At 40.6% G+C, this 27,911-nt stretch overlaps 1 long non-coding RNA gene across 1 annotated transcript in view; it reads left to right on the top strand.

Annotated features, from left to right (window-relative positions):
- Window positions 1-359: 359 nt before the first annotated feature.
- Window positions 360-27,911, top strand: part of LOC145402545 (uncharacterized) — a 28,796-nt gene continuing 1,244 nt past the window's right edge. Inside the window, exon 1 of the long non-coding RNA XR_013897818.1 lies at window positions 360-403. This is a non-coding gene — a long non-coding RNA (uncharacterized LOC145402545). The remainder of the gene's footprint in view (window positions 404-27,911) is intronic.

Below are 27,911 nucleotides of genomic sequence, written 5' to 3'. Positions count from 1 at the left end.
ACTGTCTTCTCCCTGCAGCTCCTGTCGAAGATGAACAATGACCCCAGGCTCTTACTTCTGCTGGTATTTAATGATGTTCTCATCTCTGCTGATGCTACAAAAATTGAACCACCCAAAAATGGCAAGTGAAGAAGAGAGTTTGTGTTCTTCGATTTTTTTTTTTTTTTTTTTTTTGGATAAATCAATGCATCGGTAATTAACAACATAGGACTTTTCTTTTTCACACATTTTGTCCCGCACTGTTTTCTTTTCCACTGAATTTGCCACTTAAATTATTAACATGTTTCTTATTACAGGTGAAGATAAAATGATAACAGCAAGCATGGAAGCACTAAATACTTTACTTGAAGCGGCTCCTCTGGAAAAGGATTCCCTTATTATCATCAAAGACACCTGCTTTTTCGTAAGTATATAAGAAACTTGTTACTGAGGCTACGGTTAAAACAGATTTTTGTCCATCCACAGTACATGGGTCATTAACACAGACAAGAACTATGAGCTTGATACTTAAGAAGGAAGGTTCATTTCCTCGGAAAGCTGATTGCAATTGATATATGGTAATCATGAATGCAGAATAATTACATTGCAGGTTAAGCACTATATTTCTATATAACATACATTTAACGTTATAACTGCAGAATTATATGTTAAAGGTAAGGCAGTGGCTCATCGAGTTTGCTGATTTGCTGCAAAACTGCTCAGGTTGTTCATCCAGTTCCTATTAGAATTTGCTGTATATCTGTTAGGGTTGTATAAAACCTTTATAAACTTGCCTTTCTGTACTCCCTAAACCAGGGGTTCTCGACCTTTTTCCCACCAAGTACTCCCCCTGAGTTATGGGACCATCAACATGTATCCCTATTAATCTGTCACTGAAAATAGAATGGTATTATATAGAGAAATTCAGTAGATAATGGTACTACAATGGATATTATCAATGGTTGAAACTGTAATGTGTTTTTAAAAGCAGTTAAGCATTAACAACATAGTCTGTGTACAATGACACTGTGCTAACTTTATGAAGAATATAAACATAAGCACTAATACAGTGCAGAATGGCACTGTACCAGCTATTGCAAGACGAGAAATTATAATTACTTCATTTGGCAAGTAAGCATCAACACCATGTTTTAAATTTGGTGACCAGTATTAAACTTTATTGTGAAGGGTGTGCCTGTTTAGTGAAAATAAGTTTCTAAGTTCGAGATGTAGTATTAGACAGGCACAATTGAAGGTCATGCTCCATATCATGTTGTGCTCGGTGATTTGATCTAATGTTGAACTGCAATGAAAACCTTTGACCACGGAGGTAAATACTAATGAACATAAGCAAAGACCGCACAACAACATCAGCTACAGCAGGGTAAAGCTTACTCATCTTAGAGCTGAATTTGGTCAGGGGACATGTTTCAAATGCATCTTTTGCAGCAGAGTCGTTCATCAACGTTAAGAATTCTTCTTGCATGTTATCTGGGACAAGGTGCACATTAACAATGAATGGGCTTCTATTCAGTTTTTATTCCAACTCGCTCAGTTCGGAAAAATAAGGCTGCAGCTCCATCAGCAGGGAGGAAGAAAAATGTGTTTGCACAAGGTTCACTACTTTTAGTTTTCCAGTGTCACTGCATTTATCAAGTGCCTCACTAAGGTGTTCAAACATGGTAAAATTTTCATATTTGATCTTTCCTTCCAACAGCTCCAGGTTCATGTTGAATGATCTAGTCTTGTCCCTGAAATCATTCAGTGTGATAAATCGACCTTGGAGGAATACGTTTGACGAATTTAGACGTAAGAGTAGGTCCATCAAGTAAGCCAGCTTCTGGAAACACTAGTTGTCTGACTAGTTCTTGGTGAACTCAAACGACTGTCCTGTTGTTATATCTGGAGAATTTCGAAAGTTCGTCCTTCATTGACTCTACTCTTGATACCACATAGAACCTAGGTGTGAAAGAGTAACACTACAAACTCTAGGCACAGTAGGTAGAAGAGCAGAGTATTTAGAGCACTTGACTTTATGATATGTACCATGTGCACAACATCAGGTAATAATCTTAACTGAGGTGGGAGAGTTTTAGATGCTACAGCATGTCTATGAGGAATGCTATGAATATGCTTTGTTTCAGGATTCGGCTCACTCATCTCTCCTCGAAACCCTGATCAACGGCCAAGCATTGCTGGTATTCCATCGGTTGTGCACATATATTTTTTATTCCGAGAAAGTCCTCCAGCCGAGAGAGAGAGAGAGAGAGAGAGAGAGAGAGAGAGAGAGACTTCATGGACAATGTCTTTACTTCATGTAGTCGACTCCAGTGCATGACAGACCAAGAGATACTCCTTGAAATCATCGTCATTAATGAATCACATCATCGGCAATATATAACATAAATACCAAGAGCTGGGCAAGAGCATCGACGTCTGACTCACTGAACTGGATTGCATCTTTGCCTAAAGATGTTCCTTTTATTTCAGCAGTCACTTCTTGCTTTATATCTTCAGATGTATCTAATATTCGTCGATGAAGAGTACCGTTTAACAAGGGTTGCTGTTACCTTTGCTATCATCACTTCCAATAACACAGTGACCCGTATTTTTACAGCAAAGGACAATAAGCTTCTCTGCAATGTTGTGAGGATACTTTTACTTGCACAGATCTCGGTGATACAATGTTCAATGAACATAACACATGTTCATTTTATTGACTGAACTGTCCTGAATGATCAAAACATGCTCATTTCAGTCCCTCTTCCTTTTGCTTGAAGAAAGCAACATTTTTACATCTCAAATTTGGATGACAACTATTTAAATGATGCTTGAGAGAACTTGGTTTCATGCACTCCAATGATGAACTTTGTCGTATATAGCACACTGCAGAAATTCACACTCGCTTTTGACGAGAGTAGTGATATTGAATGTACCCTTCATCATACTAATGTTCCTTCGTTGATGATGCCATAAAGGAATCTGGAATTGTAATAAAAAATGCTTTTGTAACCAATCTCATACATAAAGTTATTGACACTGAGAAGCAGTTATTGAATCACTCTCTTCAGCCGCGATTCGCTTACTACAAAAACAAATATCAATAGAAGTATCTTGAACATACAGTAAATATAAAATCATATTACTTTTTTTTTTCAGACGTGGGGGGGGGGGAGTGGAATTTCATGATCTGACCACTTTTTACAATCTACCATTTTTTTTTGTGTGTGTGTGGATCAGATGGTGTCCACGGGGTGGAATACTAAATCATGCCAGAAGGCTAAATGGAGAACTGCAGATCTTTAACCATATTATAGTGCTTGCCCTTTGGCCTTCAGGTGCGATTCATCATTCCACCCCGTGGACGTCTTCACTTGATCTATATATATATATATATATATATATATATATATATATATATATATATATATATGGTGCACAGTAAGAAAGTGGTGAATTATTAAAGTTCCACACAAAAAAGATGGTAGCAAATAATGATTTGAAAATCCTGAAATTCCAACAAAAAATGATGGTGACAAGTAATATTCAAACCTTTTTAATAATTCCTACAGAAAATGAAGGCACTAATGAGTATCAGATCCATTTTTGTCCATTCATCCATCCATCATCCAATCCTACGTTTGTCGTTCCATGGGGTATGCAGGAACCCCGAGCTAGGCAAGTTGGTCCTGACATTTAACCCTTTCCCGCACGTTAAGTTTCAGTAAGTTTTCTGGTGCAGGAATTTTCACTACAATGCTGCCCGGCCAGGGAGCGCGCGCGCGGCAAATTTGAGCAAATTTGAGCGAATGAAACACATTCTTGCCTTATTTTCGCCACCCAAAAATCCATGTATTCCCATGAAACCTATCTCCAGGTATGCATGGATGTTTGTTCTATCTGATAAACATGACCAAAACACAGGAAAACACCAGCAAAAAAAGTTATTAGCCCTGGAAACATGGTCGAGTAAACTTTTTTCACTTCCCAACATCGCCGTTTGAAGGTTTTCCATCATACAGGAAAATGATCTATTAAGTTTTTATAGAGAATTTCATCAGCTTTCTAACGAAACCAATCCGGTTGAGATACAATGTATACTTTTCGAGAAAATGGCCAAAAACTGAGAGCCATTTTTGGAAAAATTTCACTGACCTCTGAGAGCAAAGTTTTCCCAGGCACCTTATGTTTTTATTACATAGTAATATGCCCCAATTATCCAGCTTTCCCACTGTGACGGGAAAACCCCATACGCCTCATAGTTCTCGAGTAAATCGAAAAAAAGTACTAGGCACTCCATGCGTGATTGACTTTCGTGATGCGCGCAAGGCGTACGCAATGTTCCTGTCTACGTAACAACGAATTCTTATCAGAAATATTACATATTTATGTATTGCACATATGTAGAATTTCCTGCTCTTCATCAAGATTCAAACGTGAAATTGATACATCCAATAGTTTCCGAGTAATTGGCAGAGAAACAGAGAGTATTACTACGAGCATTTTTCAATGGTAACAGCCGGGAAGAGACACTCATTTCCACCGCCTTTTCTCGCACAAAACGTAACATAATGCTTACATTTTGGTATTGATCATACGTAGAATTTAGTGGTATAGATCATGGTTGTTACAGAAAATCGATAAGTCTAATAGTTTTCGAGTAACTGGCCGACAAAATGAGGTTAGTACTCCGAGCGCTTGTCACTGATAACAAACGCCAGGAAAAAGAAAAAAAACCTCGCCTTTTACCCCCCAAAACGCTACCAAAGGCTTACATTCGGGTATTGATTACACGTAGAATTTAGTGGTATTGATGATGGTTGTAACAGAAAATCGATAAATCTAATAGTTTTCGAGTAATTGGCCGACAAAGTGAGGTTATTACTCCGAGCGAATGTCACTGATAACAAACGCGAGGGAAAAAAACATTTCCCTCGCCTTTTATCCCCCAAAACGCTACAAAAGGCTTACATTTTGGTATTGATCATATATAGAATTTAGTGGTATTGATGATGGTTGTAACAGAAAATCGATAAGTCTAATAGTTTTCGAGTAACTGGCCGACAAAATGATGTTATTACTCCGAGCACTTGTCATGTCACACAACAACCGCTAGGAACAAAAACATTTCTCTCGCTTTTTACCCCCCAAAACGCTACCAAAGGCTTACATTCTGGTATTGAACTTACGTAGAATTTTGTGGTATTGATGATGGTTGTAACAGGAAATCGATAAGTCTAATAGTTTTCGAGTAATTGGCCGACAAAGTGAGGTTACTCTTCCGATCGCTACCAACTTTTACACACACTGTTTCGTCCTCGCACACCGGCCTGAAGACTATGCTACTAACTTTTTTTTTCCCCCTATCTGTACAGACTGTTACATCTTCCATGGATGTTTTTCTATTGTTATAACCTACTACACATAAACATAACTCTTTTATAGTTACTGCTATGGAGATTTACTTTCTTTCATATGTGTAATCTGTAGGAGAAAATGGTTATTTGTCTGAAAGTGTGAGAGGTAATGGTAATAGATTATTACATATATCAAAATTTGCAGAACTCACTTCCTCCAGGGGTGTTGATCCAGTTAGACCAGGAATTTGAAGATGAGGAGTTATGTAGTGTGTGTGTGTGTCAGCTTCTCCCTGAGAGTATGAGGCAACGCTATTTTTAGCACACACCACACTCGTTCACGGAAACTCGCAGCTTGTTTGACGTATATTTCATACAATTCCATAAGCATTTACACTATCAGAATCACAATAATTCCAGCCCTAAAACACCGGTAATTCTCCCCTCCCAACTTCAGGTTTGCCCCTTCACAACACTCTGTTTCATGCCACACGTAACGCTTGCTGGCTCCATAATTTCACCAAGCCATCCACAGTACGTTTCACACAATATATATTTATGCCTTGGCTTCATTTATATACGTATTTCCACTCACGCCATACGGCCTACCGGGGGGCGGAGTGGCGAAACCCCGCTACACTGACCATGCATCTGGCTCCAAGGCCCAACGATTGCTAACGGCCAGAATTGCTTTTCAATACATATATGTATGTTCCATCGACAATATCACGTCACTATATGTTCACATACAATGTATTATCTCACTGAGTCAATAGGGCCTTTGCCTTGGGCAAGAGGGGGAGAATTATGGATGATTTAAAGGGAACCACGAGCTGTCAAACACCACCACCTGACTGCTCAACACTGAGGTTGGAGGGAGTGGGCTGAGGCAGATAAGGCAAAGCAGCATTGCCAATGACTTACCTCGAGAAAGCCTTGGCTACCCTATGACGCACCCAAAAATCACACAAATCGGCCTATAAGTTTTTTCTGACAAATATTTTTGTGCCTAAACCACGCGATTCGCGTGACTGTGCCTGGCAGAGTGCAGGCCGACGTCACGCGAATTGCGTGACTGTGCCTGGGAGGGTTAAGATGAATGTCCAGCTTCACATACCCCTGAGTGGCATTACGTGAGCATTAAACCCCAACCACCCCTTGGATATAAACCTACACAGGCTCAATTCGATTGGAGCACCTCATTTACCCACTAAACCACTACGCATTATAATTTGGTTATATAGTTACCACCCAGCATAGTAAATGGTTTCCTGGTGTACAGGAAACCATTTGGTTTGTCACTCAATGTAGAGTCACCCATAGGCAGATGGAAAAGGAAAGAAAGAAGGAAAGAAAGACACAAGAGGGAGCTTAAAGTCATCTGTAGGCAGAAGAAAGAGGAAAGAGTGAAGGAAAGAAAGACAGATGAGGAAGGATGGAAGAGAGGAAAGGGTAATTTCCACAATAAATGATTGCAGCATGTAGCATCCATATCAATGTAATCTCTAACAGAGGCAAACAAATATGTGAACAATTATGGGGTGTTGCAGTGGTGGATACGAGTTTTTGATGTTGCAGTTGGTTTAGGAAAGTATAACTTGTTTGGATGAAACGAAAACATTCTAGGGCCCAGTGCTAATTGCCTGCCAAAATATTTGTTGGATAAGGTAAGTTACCTGCAAGCCAAATTTGAAGAAAATTCGAATGGTAGTACGGAATTTCGTTACCACGTTTCGCAAACAGCTACAAGAAATGATGGTATTATGGTGGAGAGAGTATGGATCAGTTGGGTCAAAGATTGTGTGGGTAAGATTGAAAATTGGACTACAAATGTGGGTGATTGTGTGCGTGTATGTGCCAAAGCAAGATCATGCAAGCAGAGTGAGAGAAGAGTTCTTGACAAATTTTGAAGTGTGCATGGAAAAGTTTGAAACCAATGAAAGAGTGTTCTTGATTGGTGATATGAATGGTAAAGTAGGGAATGTGAAGGTGGATGGAGTAGTTGGCGAGTCTGTGTGCCTGCTGAGATAGATGAGAATGGCAGTGCTTTAGTGGACATCTGTGCCGGAAGGGGGCTGGTGATAGCCAATACCCTCTTCAGGCACAAAATGATTCACAGGAATACATGGCAAGAGATGAAAAGGGTGGGTGGTGAACTGAATGAAAGGAAAGCAATGACTGATTATGTGTGTGTGGATGAAAGGATGTGAAGGTGTGTACTGGATGGAAGCGTATATAGAGGTTGGGGGAGTGGTCTTTCTGACCACCACTCGGTGGTGGTCAGAATCAAGGGCCAAGCAAAATGGAGGAATAGAAGAAGGGAAGGGCGGGAGGAAGGAGTATATACAAGGAGAGTGGAAAGGTTACAAGAGGATGAAAAAAAAGGCAGAATATAAGATAGAAGTGGAGGAACAATTGGGTAAATATGAACTGGAGCAAATGGGGGACGAGGAAGGCGTGTGAAAGGTATACACAGAAGAAATATGTGTAGCATGTGAGGTGGTGTGTGGGGTGATCAGAAGACGAAAGGAGGTGCAAGGAACAGCATGGTGGAATGAAGATGTGAGACAGGCTGTGGCACAGCAGAAGAAAGCATATAATGAATGGATGAGAAATAGGGGCGTGGAAGAAGCTGATAGACAGAAGAGAGTGTTATATGTAGAAAGGAAGAGAAAGGTGATAAGATTAATGAGAGAGAGTAAGAAGGGGGTGGATGAGGAATTTGGAAAGAATTTGAGTGGAAAGTGGAGGGACTGTAAGAAAATGTTCTGGAAAGAGGTAAAGAGGGTTAGACAGGGTAACAATGAAATTAGTAGGGGAGTGAAAGATAAATGGTAGATTCCTAGTGGAGAATGGAGAAACACTGAGCAGATAGCAAGAACAGTTTAGGGAATTACTGAACATAGAGAACAAAAGTAATGCGAGTATAAGTGGTGGAGGAATGTCTGGAAGAAGGAGGGGGGTTAGAAGACAGGAAGAAATCAGTAGGATGGAAGTTGTGGAAGCAATGAAGAAAGTCAAAATGGGGAAAGCCCCAGGAATTGATGGAGTGTGTGATGAAATGCTGAAACTTGGGAGAGAGATAGTAGTAGAATGGATGTGGAAGAATATGCAGATTAGCCTGGGAGGAAGGTAGAGTCCTGGAGGATTGGGAGTCAGGTATAAATATTCCCTTGTACAAAGGGAAAATGAAGAGTGTGGTAATCATAGGGGCATTTGTCTTCTCAATGTAATAGGAAAAGTAACATGGTAGGATACTTATTGACAGAGTTAGGGAAATAATAGAGGAATTAGTTGGAGAAGAACAGGGAGGTTTTAGGAAGGGAAGAGCTTGTGTATATCAGCAAATCATTCTTAACCCGCCCCATCCCAACGTTTTCTGGGGAGTGGTACGCCCCAGTCCCGACATTTTTGGACCTTTTTTTTTTTTTTTGGCTCAAACATCCGCTTTTGGTGAAAAACATCGAAAATTCATAGAGAAATCGCTCACCTGAGGTTTAAAATACTCGATTTAGGAACAAGTACTTCCTTACCTGACTGGGTTTTCTAACAGGCTGGCACCAAAGAAAACGAGTTCTATGGGAGGGTAACTATTTTATCCACTCATAAACAGTATTTATTTATTTACTTGGTATGAATTTATATGTAGTACAAGAGTATAATGGTTTTCAAACAGTAATATAGGCATTATAAGCATTGTTTCACTCACTAACTCATCACCATTCATGACCTTTTTTTTCCCACATTACTTGATCATCATTTCTGACTGTTTCTTCCTCTAATGCTATGTAAACTTTGTCCTGCACATTGTCATCGATTGGGGAATCACTCTGGCCCTGAATGTCTTTATTGGCCAGGTCACTGGTAACAGGTGAATTGCCGAGACAATGGCGTGCAGGGGGGGGGAGAGGTTATGCGGTGTAAGGCATTGTCCCTGCTTGGCATCTAGTAGAGGAATAGAGGAAGGTGTCCCGTGTATACGTGCCAAAAATCACTCGCGAAATCACTCGCGAAAATTGAAAATTGTGCAAATTAGGGACCTTGCAATGTTGCCGCGTTAATTCACGTCGCCGGGACATGAGTGCACATCATGTGCGGACGCTAATTCACGTCGCCGGGACGGCGTGGGTTAAATCTTTAGTGGAAAAGTGTATAGAGAAGGGAATGAAGTTGTATGTGGCCTTCATGGATCTGGAGAAAGCATATGACAGGGTGGATAGACATGGATTGTGGAAAGTATTAAGAATAAAAGTACAGTAGATGGGAAGTTGTTGAATGCCGTGAAGAGTATGTATGAGGGTGCCAAGGCTGCAGTGCGTGTGGATATGAACTGAGTGATTTTTTCTATCTGAAGGTTGAGTTGAAACAGGGATGTGTCATGTCTCCATGGTTGTTCAATTTGTACATGGATGGGGTTATAAATGAGATACAAGGTAGGGCAGTGGATGTTGGAGTGGCCCTAATGAGAGAGGGCAGTGCTTGGAAACTCCCTGTACTGTTGTTCGCAGATGATACTGTATTGTTAAGTGAAGACGAAGGGGAGCTGCAAGGCTTGGTGGATCAGTTTGGGAGAGTGTGTAAGAAACGGAATCTAAAGGTGAATGTAGGGAAGAGTAAAGTTATGGTCTTCGAGAGAAATGAAATCAGTGAATGTACGGTGAGATTGGATGACGAGGATATTGAAAATGTGTGCACGTTTAAGTACTTGGGTAGTGTGATGAGTAAGGATGGAAGTTTGAAGAGTGAAGTGCTTGAAAGGGTACAACAAGGAAGAAAGGTTTCTTGTTCCTTGAAAGCAGTGACAAGAAACAGGGAAGTGAGTATGCAAGTAAAAAATTTACTGCTTGATAGTACAGTATTGTGATACCAACTCTAACGTATGAAAGTGAAGCTTGGACGTTGTTGGAGGGAAACAAATCAAGAGTGAGAAGTGGAAATGAGTAATTTGAGAGGAGCCTGTGGAGTCACATGGAGAGACAGAATGACAAATGAGGAAGTGATTGATTGATTGATTGATTGATTGAAAATAATTAAAATCTGGTGGCGCAACTCCCAGGGTCATATGCCGCCGGATGACAAAGTAAAAGACACGGCAAAATAAAAAGTGCCTCTTCAAAATAAAGTTAACATCTGTTAGTAGGAATAAAACACTAAAAATGGTAAAAGAATAGTTTATAAAATAACAATTACTTATAAAAGTGGAAGGAGGCCCGCCTCCTGAAGAAAACTAAAAACATCAGTAAAATCATTAGAGGCCTCACCAAGCATCGAGGACAAACAGTAGGCACCATCTGCCCCGCCATGCCTATGAAGGAACCTCTGATGCAGGTCCCCCAGACTCGGAGACTCGACCAGCAAGTGACAGACAGTAAGGGGAATAAGGCAGTCATCACAGTATGGTTGAGTCTCACCACACATGAGGAACCCATGTGTAAGCAGAGAATGCCCACTGCGAAGCCTAGCAAGAGCCACCTCCAGTCTCCGAGACATAGAGGGAAGGCCCCTTGGCACATCCACTCTCTGAAAGAGTTCTTTGAGTTTATTGTGAGAAACACCATCCCAGTGTCACTGCCAACACGTACGAATTGCGCACTGCAAGTAAGGTGTTACATCAGAAACAGGAAGTGGGTAGTTGGTTGGGGGATGTTGAGAAGACGCAGCTTTAGCTAAAGTATCTGCCTTCTCACTGCCCACCACACGAAGATGTGCAGGAACCCAACAGAAGTCTACACGGTGGCCACGACGGCCAAGAAGAAAAAGCCATTCTAAAACTAATAAAACCAATGGATGGGATGCATTAAAAGACTCCAGTGCAGACAAAGCACTACGCGAGTCACTAAAAATCACAAAAGCGGATTGGCGGAGAGTAAAAATGATTTTAAGAGCATATAAAATTGCAGTCAGTTCTGCTATATACACTGAAGTAATGCCAGGAAGGCTACCGCCCCTACTAAAGAAAGGGAAGACAACACCAAATCCTACTCCAGTATCAGTCTTAGACCTGTCAATGTAGACGGGGACAGAACCCTCATGAATGGAGGCATGTTCTAAAAAGAGAGAGAGGGACACCTGAGAGGGAAGTGAGCCCTTTTTTTCAACAACTGACCTACAGAATGTCATGCGAGGGAGTACCCAAGAACCCACCCTTGGGATCCGATGTGGACAAATTGCCAGTCTCGGGACAGAGAGAGCTAGCATAACAGACCAGACCCTGTAACCAAATGGCTTTGAGAAATTAGGACGGGTCTCAAAAACAGAAGATCGGGAATCCTGGGAGACAATGGCACAAGAAATTGAGTCTGGAATGCGGTGAAGCGATACCAACACCTCATCATTAGCAACTGGTGTCGCAAGTCCAAGAGGTGTACACCAGCATCTACCAACAAACTTGGAATTGGGGATGATCTGAATGCCCCAGTTGCCAGACGTACACTAGCATGATGAACAGAATTTAACAACCGGAGGCGGGCATCTGTTGCAGAGGAGTAGGCCTCAAACCCATATTCAAGTTTGGGAAGAACAAGAGACCTATGCAAGAGGAGGAGGGTCTGACGGTCAGCACCCCAAGAGGTATGAGCTAAAACCCTCAAAAGACTCAAAGCTTTAAGACAAGCCACCTTAACAGAACGAATATGAGGAACCCAGGTTAATCTGCTATCAAACAGAAGACCCAGAAACCGCATCTCTTCCACACAGGATATTCTCCTACCATAGAGATACAAGTCAGGGTCTGGGTGAAACCCTCAAAGACGACAAAAATGCATAGCCACTGTCTTTGCTGAAGAAAAATGAAAACTGCGTGTTTCTGCCCAGTCAGAAATTCTATTGAGAGCCAGCTGCAGCTTCCTCTCTATCAGAGACATTCTAGACGCGGTGAAGGAAATCGAGAGGTCATCGACATATAGTGATCCTCGTACACCATCAGGAAGTACGCTGTTAATGGCTACAGCAAACAGAGTAACACTGAGGATGCTCCCCTGTGGTATTCCATCTTCTAGTGGTCGGGCATTAGAAAGCACTCTTCCCACTCGCACCCTTAAAATTCGGTTAGATAAAAATTGTTGAATAAAAATAGGCAAGCGTCCATGAAGACCAAACTCATGAAGAGAGAGTAAAATACCATGACGCCAGGCAGTGTCATATGCCTTCTCCAGGTCAAAGAAGACCGTGACCTGGTGTTGGTTAGCGGAGAAAGCCTCACAGACAGAAGATTCCAAGGACAGCAGTGCATCAGAGGTAGATTGCATTGTTCGAAAACCAAACTGGGCAGGGGATAAGAAGTCACCTTTCTCCAAAAACCAAACAAGCCTAACATTGACCATCTTTTCCAGAACTTTACATACACATGACGTTAGAGAAATAGGCCGATAATTCGTTGCCTGTAGGTGGTCCTTATGTGGTTTGGGGATAGGGATAACCACAGCAACACCCCAGCTAGCCGGAAACTCCCTGGAACACCAGATCTTATTAAACAGAGAAAGCAAAAATAAAAGGGACTCATCAGACAGGTGACTTAAAAAGGCATAAGGAATATCATCATAATCAGGAGAAGAGTCATAGCACTGCGACAGAGCTGCCTGGAGTTCAGAGATTGAAAATAGAACATTATAAGGCTCTCCCCCAGCAGAGGTAATGCTGAAATCACGAGACTCTAGGCACCGACGGTGGCAAGCTGAAGGCGTATCCGCAACCTTCTGTGACACACTGGCAAAATGATCAGCAAGCAACACTGCAACAGCAAAAGGATCAGCCACAGTTCCACCTGCTGCAGATAAAACGGGAGGTGAGGGGGCAGTAAATTTCCCTGAAATTTTCCTTTCCCGATTTCACACCTGGGTGATGGAAGTCCTCGAATTGATGGAGGAAACATAACCCTTCCAGGATGAATGCCTGGCCTCCTTTAAAACCCGCATCATATAAGCTCGTGCCCTCTGATATGCCACCAAATACTGAGGATCCCCACGGTGACAACGAAGTCGAGAGAAGGCAACTCGTTTGGCTTTCACTGCGTAACTGCACTCAGAGTTCCACCAAGGAACTGGACGTTTAGGAAACTGACCCTTCATTCTTGGAATAGTTAAAAGGGCTGCTGAGTGCAACAAGTCAGTGAAATATGACACTGCCTCAGTAAGACAGCCAAACTCATTGACAGAAAGGGAAGTGGAACTTAATTCCCTGAAACGTGGCCAGTCAGCCTTATCCAGAAGCCAGCGAGGAAGATGTGGCTGAGGTCCACCTGCACTAGCAGTTAAAAGTAAGGGAAAATGGTCACTGCCATACAGGTCTGGCAACACATCCCAGGTAAAATCTAAAACTGCATCAGCTGAGCATAAAGACAAATCAATGGCAGTAAAAGTTCCAGTCTGGCTATGGAAATAAGTCATTTTATCAGCATTGAAAATGCCCAACTCCTCATCTTCCACTAAAGAGGCCAGCATGACACCCCAAGGGTTGGCCTCACTGTTTCCCCATAGTGGATGGTGTCCATTCATATCTCCCAGTAACAAAAAGGGAGAAGGAAGGCCACGAATGAGGCATTCCAGATCCGCCCTTTCAACAACAGCACTGGGAGGTAGATAAAGACTGCAAACTGTATACTGCTGACGTAAAAACATCCGGACAGCGACAGCCTGCAGGGGAGTAGAGATGTCCATATGACTGAACGGAATATCCTGGCGAAAGAAGATAGCAGCACCTCCATGACGACCTTGACCAGGTACAGGATCTGATTAAAAGGCATGGTAACCAGAAGGACCAGAAGGAACAGCATCACCTACCATGGTCTCCTGGATGCACATGCACAGAGAAGTAAATTGAGAAACAAGATGACAAAGTTCCTCATAGTTAGCACGTAAACCCCAACAGTTCCACTGGATGATAGAACCCATAATGGAGGAAGGATGACTAAGTGCGAGACTGTACACCTGACAAGCGAGAGGGTTTGGATTGATGCTTATGAAGGCCCTTCGCATGGGCTTGCCCAGCACCAGAAACCCGCACCCTCTGTCGAACATCCATGGGTAAACAAGAGGCTGAGGAAGTGAGTTTTACAACACTCCTTCTTTAAGTGGGCATACCAGTTTGTTTGGAAGGTTGCTTGGAGGCTGTTTTTGAAGGTGTAAGACGGCCAGTGCTCTTACCACAAGCCTCAGAAGTGGAAGTAGAGTCCACAGGACTCGAATCATTTGAGAAGGCCATCCTATCCTGCAGATCTGAAGCACCAATGAGCTGTCCAACATCATTCACAGGTGGAGATGGGACCGGAGGTGAACCTGCTGTTTCAGATGTCGCCTGGGTAGGTCCCTCAGCCTGCTGAGCAGAGAGAAGAGGAGAGGTGTCGACAGAAGGGTCGACAACAGAGACCTCAGGTGGCCGGTCTTCATGCTCAGAGGATTCTGACGAACAACGGTGACGTTTGCCAGGTACAGGTAGAGCCTTGGGCAGACTGGGTAGGACAGAAGGAGTCTGGTCAACGTGGACATCAGTCATCACCACAGAAGTGTGCAAGTCATCAGCCACCGAAGTGGGGGCAGAAACAGTCACAGCAGGGGGTGCGTGAGGTTCATTTTCACAAAGAGTATGAACGATAGGGACAACATCCCGCATAGCACTAGATGATGCAGTGGGCACTGGATTGGGTTGAGGCTGTCTCTGAGACATAGGGCAGTGTATTGGTATTCCAGAAAGGACAAGCATAAGTAACAACGGGCTGAAAGAACGAGTCTGGGCTCTCTTCTTAGCCTCAGGGAATGAAACCTTCTCAAGTGTTCGAATCGATAAAATCTCCTTTTCCAGGCAGTAGCGAGGACAGTTTTTGGAAGATACCGCATGAGGGCCCCCACAGTGATACCATTTAAGGGGTCCTGGACAGTCATTGGCATGACTTGGTCTGCCACAGGAGGTACAGACACCAGGAAGGCCAGCCTGTGAGCGGCGGCAAAATCGGCTAACATGTCCATACCCTTGGCAGTGAAAACAGCGCTTTGGGGTTGGCACATATGGCTTCACAGGAGCAATAGCCATGCCAGTTTCATGGACCTAGGCAATGTCAATTTATTAAATGTCAAGAACAATGTTGGAGTCAGAGTCAAGATCCCATCTATCTTTTTTTGAAAGCGCTCAACCTTCATCACACCAAACGATCGCAGCTCTTCCAACAATCGTTTCCCTGAGTATCAGAGGATGTCACGAGAGAAAACGACTCCCTTACACTGGTTGAAGGTTCCATGAGGAACACAGGTAACATCAGAACCAGCAACAGAGGTCAATTTCATTAGCCAGGAGCTCTTCTCTGGGGTGGACACCTCAATGAGAATGCTTCCATCCCTCTGGGAAGAGATTTTGGGCTCTCTTCCACAAACTGACACTATGGCATGGTGCAGGTCAAAGATGTCAACATCTAGAACTGACCCTCCTATGGAGGATTTCAGAACCAGATACTTTGCGTAAGAAGCCGGCACCAGTTCTTCTTCGTTCAACCCCAGAGCCATACCTACCCGGCGTGACCGCCTCCCAGTCCCAGTTGTATGCTGGGGCAAAGGAGGACATTCACCAGGGGCCTGGTAAGGCTCCAAGGTGGCAATAGAGGAGTCGCCAGGGACAAAGCCAGAGTTGTCAATGAAATTTTTTTTTGGTGGCCATGTGCTTTAACAAAACCTTCATTCCCCCACCCCTCCACCCACCATGGAGCTCAACAAGGGGAGGTCGTATGCCAGGGACAACACCACTGGCGACCCCAGAGGTAGCAGGAGAGTATATGCGGGTAACCACTGTACCTTGGCAAGGGTGACTCCAGGACGAAAGGAGCCACCAGGCCCCCCAGTGTCCACTTGACCCTAGCCAACGCATGACCAGCCGACTGACCTGGTCGGGCCCAACCAGGCCACCCGTCTAGCCAGAATAAGGGACCAAAGAGGTGTATTGCTAGCTGCAGGGCTCACCGTGCAGCATCGCTCAACCTCCAGGACACGTCTCCCAGCATTACGAGACGCCACGCACGGCAAACACGTGGGGAGGCAACAGTCCTGCCCTAGATGGCAAGTGGGCAGGGACTAGCATCACCAGCAGGCCTCCTCCACCAGTGATGTAGGGGGTGCTTGGTCCACGAGGCCGACAAATACCGAACCCTACAAAGGTAGGCAGGCCTCTCGAGTAGGTGGCGTTGCCTGCCACACTTCGAGCCCCGCCACCACATCAAGGTGACCCCCCTCAGCGGGGAATGAGGAAGTGAAGGAACATTGTGGTGTGGATGTGGACGTGATAAGAAGCGTTAGGAGAAACACATTGAGGTGGTTTAGCCTTGTGGAGAGGATGGAGAGTGAGAGACTGATGAGGAGAGTGAATGGGAATGAGGTGGAGGGGGAGAGAGGGAGGGGGGGGGGCCAAGGATGAGATTGAGAGATTGAGTGGAGAGGTATATGAGAGAGGGGTTGTGTGAGTTGGGAGCAGGGTAATGAACTGGCGGGGGACAGGGCGACGTGGAGGTGATTAGGTTGTGGCCACCCTGTATGGCATTAAGGCGTCTGGCAATAGATAGATAGATTTATATTTTCAAGATACTTCAAGTGACCCATGCGACAGTAGTAAGCGAATCGTGGCCGTTGTCCGCGATTCAGTTAATCCTTTATCATTGCACCATCATTTTTCGTGGATATTTATTAAAGTGACTGGGATGCTACCTGGTGCCATCATGTTTTGTGAAAAAAAAAAAAAAAATGGATTCAATACACAATACTACTATCATTTTCCATGGAAATTTCTTTAATTGATTTAAAAATTACTTGGTACCATCTTTTTTTTTTTTCTGGAATGTCTAACGTTCCCAAATCATTGTTTGCTACCATAATTTATCGTAGACTTTATTAATATTGGCCACTTTGTTACTGTCTAGCATTAATAGTACCATCATTTTTTGCCAAGATGTCTTAAATTTTTTTGGATGCTATATGCTACCATAACTTTTTGCAAAAAAAAATTTAAAAAATGATTTTGAAACTCCATACTACCATAATTTTCTATGAAAATGTCTTAAAATGATTTGAAGGCACTTATACCATCCTTTTTTTTTTTCAATTTCTAACATTGTTACTTGCAACCATCATTTATTGTGGAAATTTTTAATATTGGCGGCCCGGGTACCTGGCTATACATATGTCCCTTAATTACTTCCTTATCCTCTAGAAGGAGTTAGGAGAATTGCAGGAGGACAATATAGGCCTACACATCACGGAGTTGACGTTTCTCTTGAACCTGGAGCCCCTGTACATGTAACTTTCATATTTTTCATTTTCTTTTCCTTTCTTCTATTTTTTCTAATCCTACCCACCGCATTTTCAGTGGCAAAATATAATGATTAGGTTGTAGATCGATGGGCATTATCGAACCATTATCGAACCATGAGAGTGAAGTGTGACTGGCAAGTCGCCACAGAATTAACACTCGGGCAGTTCACATTCAGCCACAAGTACACAGAGTCCAAGTTGTGACTTCTACATTAAAACGAACCATATTCTCTCTCTCTCTCTCTCTCTCTCTCTCTCTCTCTCTCTCTTTACAGTCACATCAAGTAACTGACAGGCAGATTTCGACACTTGGATTAGCTTCCAATCCATCGAAAACTTCAGCTGTATGATGGTCAGTCCTGTTATGGGTACTCCTTAAGATGAAATATGGTATTGTTTTTACATACTCTAAGTATGTGTGTATAAAATGAATGCCACTAATGAATTAATGGTTTCTTATTACTGCCAAAAACCCATGCTTTTTTATAACCAGGCTGTTTGTGTTTGAAGTGAGTATAATGTTTTCCACAAATTGGTTGTCATAATCTCCGTAACTTTGGTAATATGAATATCTATATCGGAATCACTAAACTTTGATTTTGTATCACAAGTAAACGTAAAGTAACGATAAACGGTACTTCGCTACTTTGAAGATTAGCTGTTCTACTGAATAATAACTGTTCTGAACAAATTCTTGCCACAACTAAAAACTACTGATTATAAGCCAAATGAATATTGGTGTAAAACACACACACACACACACACACACACACAAATAATATGCCTAACTGAAACAAAATTAACACCAAGGATATCCAATGACATACTAAACTTAGAGGAGTACAATATATAGAGAAGACAGAAATTTTAAAAAAGGAGGAAGAATTATAATATTAACTAAGAAAAATCTAAAGGTCAAACAAATAAAACTAGATATACCATAACAGGTAGAACTGATTACAGTAGAGATCAACACATCTGAAGGTAAAGTAATTGTAGCCAATTTGTACATGCCACCCAGATCAAACACATGGGAAAGAGATGAATATGAGGACCTGGCAGAGAGTACAATTCAGAGTTTAAGATCATTGCTACATAAAATGGAAGAGAATATATCACCCTCCACTCGGCAAAAGCGATCATGCAGTACTAAATTATAACTTCAGGATAGCATATGACATAGTAAACAGCAATGACAGTTACAAAAAGAGCCTAAACTATAAAAAGGGAAAGTATCAAGACCTAAAGAAGTATTTCTTAGAAGTTGATTGGGAAAATGAGCTTAGAGGACAAGATTTAAATGCTGTATATAAAAAATGAGCTTAGAGGACAAGATTTAAATGCTGTATATAAAAAATTCTGTGAATTTTATGAAATAGGAGTCCAGAAGTACATCCCACAGCACAAAGAAGCAGATAAGAAAATACAGAAATGGTTCAATACAGAATGTACAAAATCAAAAGAAAGAAGAGATTTGTTGTGGAATAGATACAGAAAACATAATAGTGAAAGGGCGTATAATAATTACAAACAGGCAAGAAACGATTATACGGGAATAAGGAGGGAAGCCCAAAAACAGTTTGAGGAGGATATAATTAATAAAAGTAGTGATCAACCAAAGCTGTTTTACAGCTATATCAAAAGCAAAACCAAAGTAAAAGATATAATACAATCAATTACGGACGAGGGAATCACTTATACACAAGAGAAAGATATTTGTGAAGCACTAAATAAGAATTTCCAATTAGTTTTTACAGAAGGAAAAAATTTTGAGAGGGACTATGTGGAACATGCATGTCCACACATACTACCAGATATACAAATAGCAGAAAAAGTAATAAAGGAAGAGTTAAGTAGATCAGACAGAGGAAAAGCAAGTGGTCCTGATGCAATTTCATGTTGGGTACTACGAGAATGTGCAAAGGAGTTAAGTAAACCATTATTTTTAATTTTCAAGAAATCCTTGAGTCAAGGTAAACTACCTGATATTTGGAAAAAAGCAAATATTGTCCCCTTATTCAAGAAAGGAAATAGACAAAAGCCACTCAACTACCGACCAGTATCACTGACCAGTGTTGTAAGCAAGGTATTAGAAAAGCTTGTAAGAAAAGCTTGGGTAAATCATCTAGAAGAACACAGTATGATAACAGAAAGACAGTTTGGTTTCAGAAAAAGGAAAATCATGTGTTACTAATCTGTTGAGCTACTATGACAGAGTAACAAACACAATACAGGAAAGGGAGGGATGGGTGGACAGTATCTATTTGGATTTCAAGAAAGCTTTTGACACAGTACCGCACCAGAGACTTTTATGGAAACTGTACCATCAAGGAGGAATTCGAGGCAAACTGTTTTGTTGGATGCAAAACTTTCTCATAAAAAGAGAAATGAGAACAGTACTAAGAGGAAACTACTCATCATGGAAAGAAATGATTAGTGGAGTACCACAGGGTTCAGTGCTGGCACGAATCATGTTTTTAGTGTATATAAATGATATAAACAGTAACACTGGAAATGAGAGCTATCTGAATATGTTTGCAGATGATTCAAAAATACAAAGGAGAATTACTAACACAGACTCTTGTAAAGAGCTACAAGAAAAATTAAGTAAACTTCATGAATGGAGTAGTACATGGCAAATGGAATTCAATATGGACAAGTGTCATGTAATCAAGTTTGGTAAAAGCGGAAAAAGACCTGATTGGGATTTTACGTTAGGAAATAAAACCCTATACACATCAGAAAGAGAGAAAGACCTAGGTGTGATCATCAATAACAGACTATCTCCGGCTGACCACATCAGCGAGAAGGTACAGAACATGTATACACTGCTTGCAAATATGAGAATAGCATTCATATACATAAATGAAGACATGCTAAGAAGGATAATAACATCATTCATTAGACCAACCCTGGAATATGCATCAGTAGTCTGGAGTCCTCATCTGAAAAAGCACATAGACAAGATTGAAAAAGTTCAAAGGGCCGCTACGAGATGGATACCAAGCTTAAGGGACCTAAGCACGAAGAAAGACTAAATAAACTGAATCTACCAACACTACAGGAAAGAAGGAAAAGAGGTGACATGATAATGCTATATAAGTGCATATCAGGGAAGGAGAAAATAGACATAAATGATTACTTAACATATGGAGAAGCATCAGCAAGAGGACACTGCAAACACTGCATAAGAAGAGAGGTGATAAAGAGGTAAAGAAATTCAGTTTCCCAAACAGAGCATACTCATACTCTTGAACACATACTCTTGAACACATTCACCACTTCCAACCTCTTGCTTTCCTCATTCACACCTCTCATATTCCACATGGCCATGCGAATCTGCCCATTTGGTTGGAGTCCTGAGCATGTATTGGGCCCTCCGAGCTGTGTGTGTGTGTGTGTGTTCCTACCTAATTGTATCTTTACAGGAATGAGTCAAGCTCGTACTGTCCCGTGTCTTAAACCATATTTATCATACATATCCTTAAATTTGTGAATTGTTTGGCACACACTATTTCATTCGGTAGTGCATTACACTGATCAATTGCTCTGTTTAGGAAACTAAATTTCCTTACGTCTTTATCATCTCTCTTCTTATGCAGTTTTTGCAGTGTCCTCTTGCTGATGGTTCGCCATAGGTTAAGTAATCATTTATGTCTATTTTCTCCTTCCCTGATATGCATTTTTATAGCATTATCATGTCACCTCTTTTCCTTCTCTCCTGTAGTGTTGGTAGATTCAGTTTATTTAGTCTTTCTTCGTAGCATAGATCCCTTAAGCTTGGTACCCATCTTGTAGCGGCCCTTTGAACTTTTTCAATCTTGTCTATGTGTTTTTTGAGATAAGCACTCCAGGGTTGGTCTGATGAATGATGCTATTATCCTTCTTAGCATGTCTTCATTTATGTATGTGAATGCTATTCTCATATTGCAAGCAGTGTATACATGTTCCGTACCTTTTCATTGATGTGGTCAGCCAGAGATAGTCTGTTATTGATAATCACACCTAGGTCCTTTTCTCTTTCTGAGGTGTGTAGGGTTTTATTTCCTAACGTATAATCCCAATCAGCTCTTTTTCCACTTTTACCAAACTTGATTACATGACACTTGTCCACATTGAATTCCATTTGCCATGTATTACTCCAATCATGAAGTTTATTTAATTCTTCTTGTAGCTCTTTACAAGAGTCTGTGTTAATAACTCTTCTTTGTATTTTTCCATCATCTGCAAACATATTTACGGTAGATAGCTTTCATTTCCAGTGTTACTGTCTATATCATTTATATACACTAAAAACATGATCGGTGCCAGTACTGAGCCCTGTGGTACTCCACTAGTCACTTCTTTCCATGATGAGTAATTTCCCCTTAGTACTGTTCTCATTTATTTTCTTATGAGAAAATCATGCATCCAACAATACAGTTTGCCTAGAATTTCTCCTTGATGGTACAATTTCTATAAAAGTCTTTGGTGTGCTACTGTGTCAAATGCTTTCTTGAAATCTAAACAGATACTGTCCACCTATCCTTCTCTTTCCTGTAATGTGTCTATTACTCTGTCACAGTAGCGCAACAGATTAGTAACACATGATTTTCCTTTTCTGAAACCAAACTGTCTTTCTGTTATCATACTGTGTTCTTCTAGATGATTTACCCAAGCTTTTCTAATACCTTGCTTACAACACTAGTTAGTGATACTGGTCGGTAGTTGAGTGGATTTTGTCTATTCCCTTTCTTGAATATGGGAACAATGTTTGCTTTTTTCCAAATATCAGGTAGTTTACCTTGACTCAAGGATTTCTTGAAAATTAATATTAATGGTTTACTTAACTCCTTTGCACATTCTCGTAGCACCCAACGTGAAATTTCATCAGGACCATTTGCTTTTCCTTTGTCTAATTTAATTAGCTCCTCCTGTATTACTTCTTTCTGATGTTTGTATATCTGGTAGTATGTGTGGGCATGCATGTTCCACATAATCCCTCTCCAAAATTTTTTCCACTGTAAAACCTGATTGGAATTTCTTGTTTAGTGCTTCACAAATATCCTTCTCTTGTGTATAGGTGATTCCCTCGTCCGTAATGGATTGTATTTGATCTTTTACTTTGGTTTTGCTTCTGATGTAGCTGTAAAATAGCTTCGGTTGATCCCTACTTTTATTTATGATATCCTCCTCAAACTGTTTTTGGGCTTCCCTCCTTATTCTTGTATAATCATTTCTTGCCTGTTTGTAATTATTATATGCCCTTTTAGTATTGTGTCTTCTGTATCTATTCCACAACAAATCTCTTTTTTCTTTTGATTGACTGAGTGTGTGTGTGTGTGTGTGTGTGTGTGTGTATGTGTGTTCTTACCTAACTGTTCTTACCTAATTGTATCATTACAGAAATGTGTGAAGCTCCTACTGCCCCGTGTATTAAACCATTTTCATGATACATATCCTTGAATTTGTGAATAGTTTTGGCACACACTGTTTCATTCGGTTGTGCATTCCACCGATTTATTGCTCTATTTGGGAAACTGAATTTGGTTACGTCGTTATTGTGTCTCTTTTTATCCAGTTTTTTGTAATGTCCTCTTGCTGATGCTTCCCCATGGGTTATATATTTATTTATGTCTTTGTTCTTTTTCCCAGAGATGCATTTATACAATATAATCATGTCTCCTTTTTTCCTTTTCTCCTGTAGTGTGAGTACAGTAGATTCAGTTTTTCTAGTCTTTCTTCGTACCCTAGATCCGTTAAGCTTGGTACCCATCTTGTGGCTGCCCTTTGTACTTTTTCAATCTTATCTATGTGTTTTTTGGGTTAGGGATTCCAGACTACTGATGCATACTCTAGGGATGGTCTGATGAATGATATATTATCTTTCTTTGCATGTGTTCATTTCTATAGGTGAATGCCACTCTTACATTATCAAGCAATGCATACACGTTATGTACCTTCTCACTGATGTGATCATCTGGAGATAGTCTGTTACTGATATTTACTTCTAGGTCCTTGTCACTTTCCGATATGTGTAGAGTTGATCTTCCTATTTTATAATCCCAGTCTGGTCTTTTCTCGTTTTTACCAAATTTGATTGCATGACATTTGTCCACACTGAATTCCATTTGCAATTTATTGGTCCATTCATGAAGTTTGTTTAATTCCTCTTCCAGCTCTTTGCAAGAATCTGTGTTAGTAATTTTCCTTTGAATTTTTTCATCATCTGCTAACATATTTAGATGGCTTTCATTTCCAATGTTTCTATTTGTCATATATATATATATATATATATATATATATATATATATATATATACTAAAAACTAAAAACACAATTGGTGCCAGCACTGAGCCCTGTGGTACTCCGCTAGTCACTTCTCTCCATGATGATTAATTTCCCCTTAACCCGCCCCATCCCAACGTTTTCTGGGCAGTGGTACGCCCCAGTCCTGACATTTTTGGACTTTTTTTTTTTTTATCTCAAACATCCGCTTTTGCTGAAAAACATCGAAAATTTATAGAGAAATCGCTCACCTGAGGTTTAAAATACTCGATCCAGGTAGGAGTACCTCCTGACCTTACAGGGTTTTCTATCAGGCTGGCTGCAAAGAAAACGAGTTCTATGGGAGGATAACTATTCTATACCACTCATAAACGGTATAATTTATTTATTTGGTACGAAATTATATGTAGTACGAGAGTATAATGGTTTTCAAACGGTAATATAGGCATTATAAGCATTGTTTCACTCACTAACTCACCATTCCTGACCACATTACCTGATCATCATTTCTGACTGTTTCTTACTCTAATGTTTGTCCTCCACATTGTCATCGATTGGGGAATCACTCCGGCCCTGAATTTCGTACCGTGGCATGACATGGCTTTACTGGCCAGGTCACTGATAACAGGTGAATTGCTGAGAAAAGGTCATGCAGAAGGGGGAGGAGGTCATGCTGGGTAAGGCATTGTCCCTGCCTGGCATCTTGTAGAGGAAGGTGTCCCATGTATACGTGCCAAAAATCACTTGCGAAAATTTAAAATTGTGCAAATTAGGGACCTTGCAGTGTTGCCGCATTAATTCACGTCTCTGGGATATGAGTGCACATCATGTGAGGACGTGAATTCACGTCTCCGGGACGGGGTGGGTTAATATTGTTCTCATTTCCCTTTTTCTGAGAAAATCCTGCATTTAACAGTACAGATTGTCTTGGATACCTCCTTGATGGTACAGTTTCCATAAACGTCTTTGGAGCAGTACTCTGTCAATTGCTTTCTTAACCCGCCCTATCCTGATCGATTTTCCACCACTGACTCCCCCCAGTCCCGACCAATTTTGGAAAAAAAACATTCTTGGCTCAAAGCTGTGCTTTCATTGAGAAACATGGAAAACTCACGGAGAAATCACTCACCTGAGGTTTATAATACTGAATGCAGGTAGCAGTACCCCTTACCTTACTGGGTTTTCTATCAAGCTGGCTCCAAAGAAAACGAGTTCTATGGGAGGGTAACTATTCCACACCACTCATAAATGGTATTTTTTTTTTTTATGCGAGGAAGAAGGAACCAAAGGATATTGGTTTTCACACAGTAATATACACAATATGAGCATTGTTTCACTCACCAAACACATTAGCATACCTGACCTTTTTAGGTGACATTACCTAATCATCATTTCTGACCGTTTCTTCCTCTAATGCTACATAAACTTTGTCCTCCACATTATCATCGATTGGGGAATCACTCTGGCCTTGAATTTCGTACTGTGGCATGACGTGTTTAATGGCCAGGTCACTCATAATAGGTGAATGCCGAGACAGTGGCGTGCGGGGGGGGGAGGTCATGCGGGGTCAGGCATTGTCCCTGCCTGGCATCTTGTAGAGGAAGGTGTCCCGTGTATATGTACCAAAAATAACAAGCAAAAGTTGGAAAATGTGCAAATGACAGACCTTGCGCATTTATATACGTCAACAGGACTCACAGTGACAAAACGTTTGGACATATACATACATCAACAGGATGCGGCGGGTTAAAATCAAAATAATGTCCACCCATCCTTTTCTTTTCTGTAATGTTTCTATAACTCTATCATAGTAGCTTAACAGATTAGTAACACATGATTTTCCCTTCCTAAAACCGAACTGCATCTCTGTTACCATACTGTGTTAAAGATGTTTTACCCAAACATTTTTTTTATAAGCTTTTCTATTATCCTACTTACAACACTGGTTGGTAGTTGAGTGGATTTTGTCTCTTCCCTCTCTTGAATAAGGGAACTATGTTTGCTTTATCCAAATGTCAGTAGTTTACCTTGACCTAAGGATTCCTTGATAATTAAATACCATGGTCTGTTTACGTCTTCTGCACATTCATGCACCACTGAACCTGAAATTCCATCAGGACCATTTGCTTTTCCTTTTTCCAATTTACATATCTCTTCCTGTACTTCTTTTTCTGATATTTGTATATCTGGTAATACGTGTGGGTATGGATACTCCATAATATCTCTCTCAAAATTCTTTGTTTTGTAAAAACTGATTGGAAGTTTTTAGTGTTTCACAATTATCTTTCTCTTGTGTATATATGATCCCCTCATCCGTAATGGACTGTGTTTTATCTTTATCTCTGGTTTTGCTTCAGTTGTAGCTGTAATAAAAAATGGTTCATCACTACTTTTATTTATAATCTCCTCCTGAAACTGTCTCTGAGCCTCCCTCCTTATCTTTGTATTATAATTTCTTATCTGTTTATAGTTGTTATATGCCCTCTCACTATTGTGTCTCTTGTATCTATTCCTCAGCAAATCTCTTTTGTATTTTGGTTCTTTACATTCTGTATTAAATCATTTCTTCATTTTCATTTCTGTTGCTTTGTGCTGTGAAATGTAATTTTGTACTCCTATTTCATAAAGATCACAGAATTTTCTATATATAATATTTAAATCTTGACCTAAGTTCCTTTTCCCAATCTTTTTCTATAAAGTATGTCTTCAATTCTTGATAGTTACCCCTTTTGTAATTTAGACTCTTTTTGTAACTCTCATTACTGGTAACGTCATATGCAATCCAGAAGTTACAATTTAATATTACATGGTCACTCTTGTCAAATGGATGGTGATACATTATACTGTCAATTTCATTTTCTTGCCTGGTAAATATAAGATCTAGTACTGATGGTTCATCAAGTCCTCTTTTACTGGTGTTTTCCTTTACATGCTGTGTGTGTGTGTGTGTGTGTGTGTGTGTGTGTGTGTGTGTGTTAATTCATTCTTTTTTTGTGTGTGTGGGCCCACACCAGCTTCGGGCCTGAAGCTTCTGCCTCGTCAGTCACCACGTAAATCTGCTCCAGTGCCCAGTTAATCATGAAATCAACAGTTTTACCACAGGATACAAGTATACAACCATACTAACTTCTTTTTTTTCTATATTGTGCTTTTCATCTTTCAGTTATTCTGTAAATAATGTGGATGCAGGTAGAAATATACATGATTCCACGGCAATCATTCTTCGAGTCATTTTTTTACAATTATGCATTATTCCAATATTCTGACTCATTATCTGGGCATATTAAAGCAGTGCTAAAATTGAAGAGTATTACCTCATACCTTTTCAGGAGGTGCTATTTTACTTCAATTTTGTGGACACACCATAAGTTATTGTAATTCTGATGTTATCGTCAATAGCTGTCGAAAACTTGTCACCTGTTGCTCATGTTCAGTAATATAATGGAAACTTCTTTAACAATGGCACTAAAAGCTTACATTAATCAGAACTTAACACGGTCAGTTTCACATCACAATTCAAATAAGTTGTGGTTGCATGGAATTTGATGAGCCTTAGCTATGCTATAGGAATGCGTCTCCATGGTTTCTATGTAAATTCACCCTCAAGCCTAGACTTGACCATCAACAATTGAAAATGGGTTTTGGATCGTCTACAGGCGAGCACAAAAGCGCAGAAGCTAGTATGATGCCAGTCAATGGACCACATGCTTGTCTATTAAAATTTACAAGTACTCTGTTAAGATATTTCTAATATGTTTGACATTTTACTGAGCAGGCTTCAACATTATATATATATATATATATATATATATATATATATATATACATATATATAATATAATATAATATATAGGCTGCATCATTAATGGTTCCAGCATGATATTTATGTACATATGAAGATGCTTGAAACATTATCTGAATTTTAGGTAGTGCTAGTATCAGGAATTTAAAAGTATTGTTCAGGTGCAGCACTTTCATGTACTCAAATCCTGTTTCATATTTTAAATATTCCCCGTTAATCTATTTA

Source organism: Coenobita brevimanus, chromosome 58, assembly GCF_032717465.1.
Source record: "Coenobita brevimanus isolate Jiangsu-jjx chromosome 58, ASM3271746v2, whole genome shotgun sequence".
In the NCBI taxonomy this organism is placed as follows: Eukaryota; Metazoa; Arthropoda; class Malacostraca; order Decapoda; family Coenobitidae; genus Coenobita; species Coenobita brevimanus.
The sequence above is the reverse complement of the archived record's forward strand: the minus strand, read 5'-3'. Positions and strand labels throughout refer to the sequence as shown.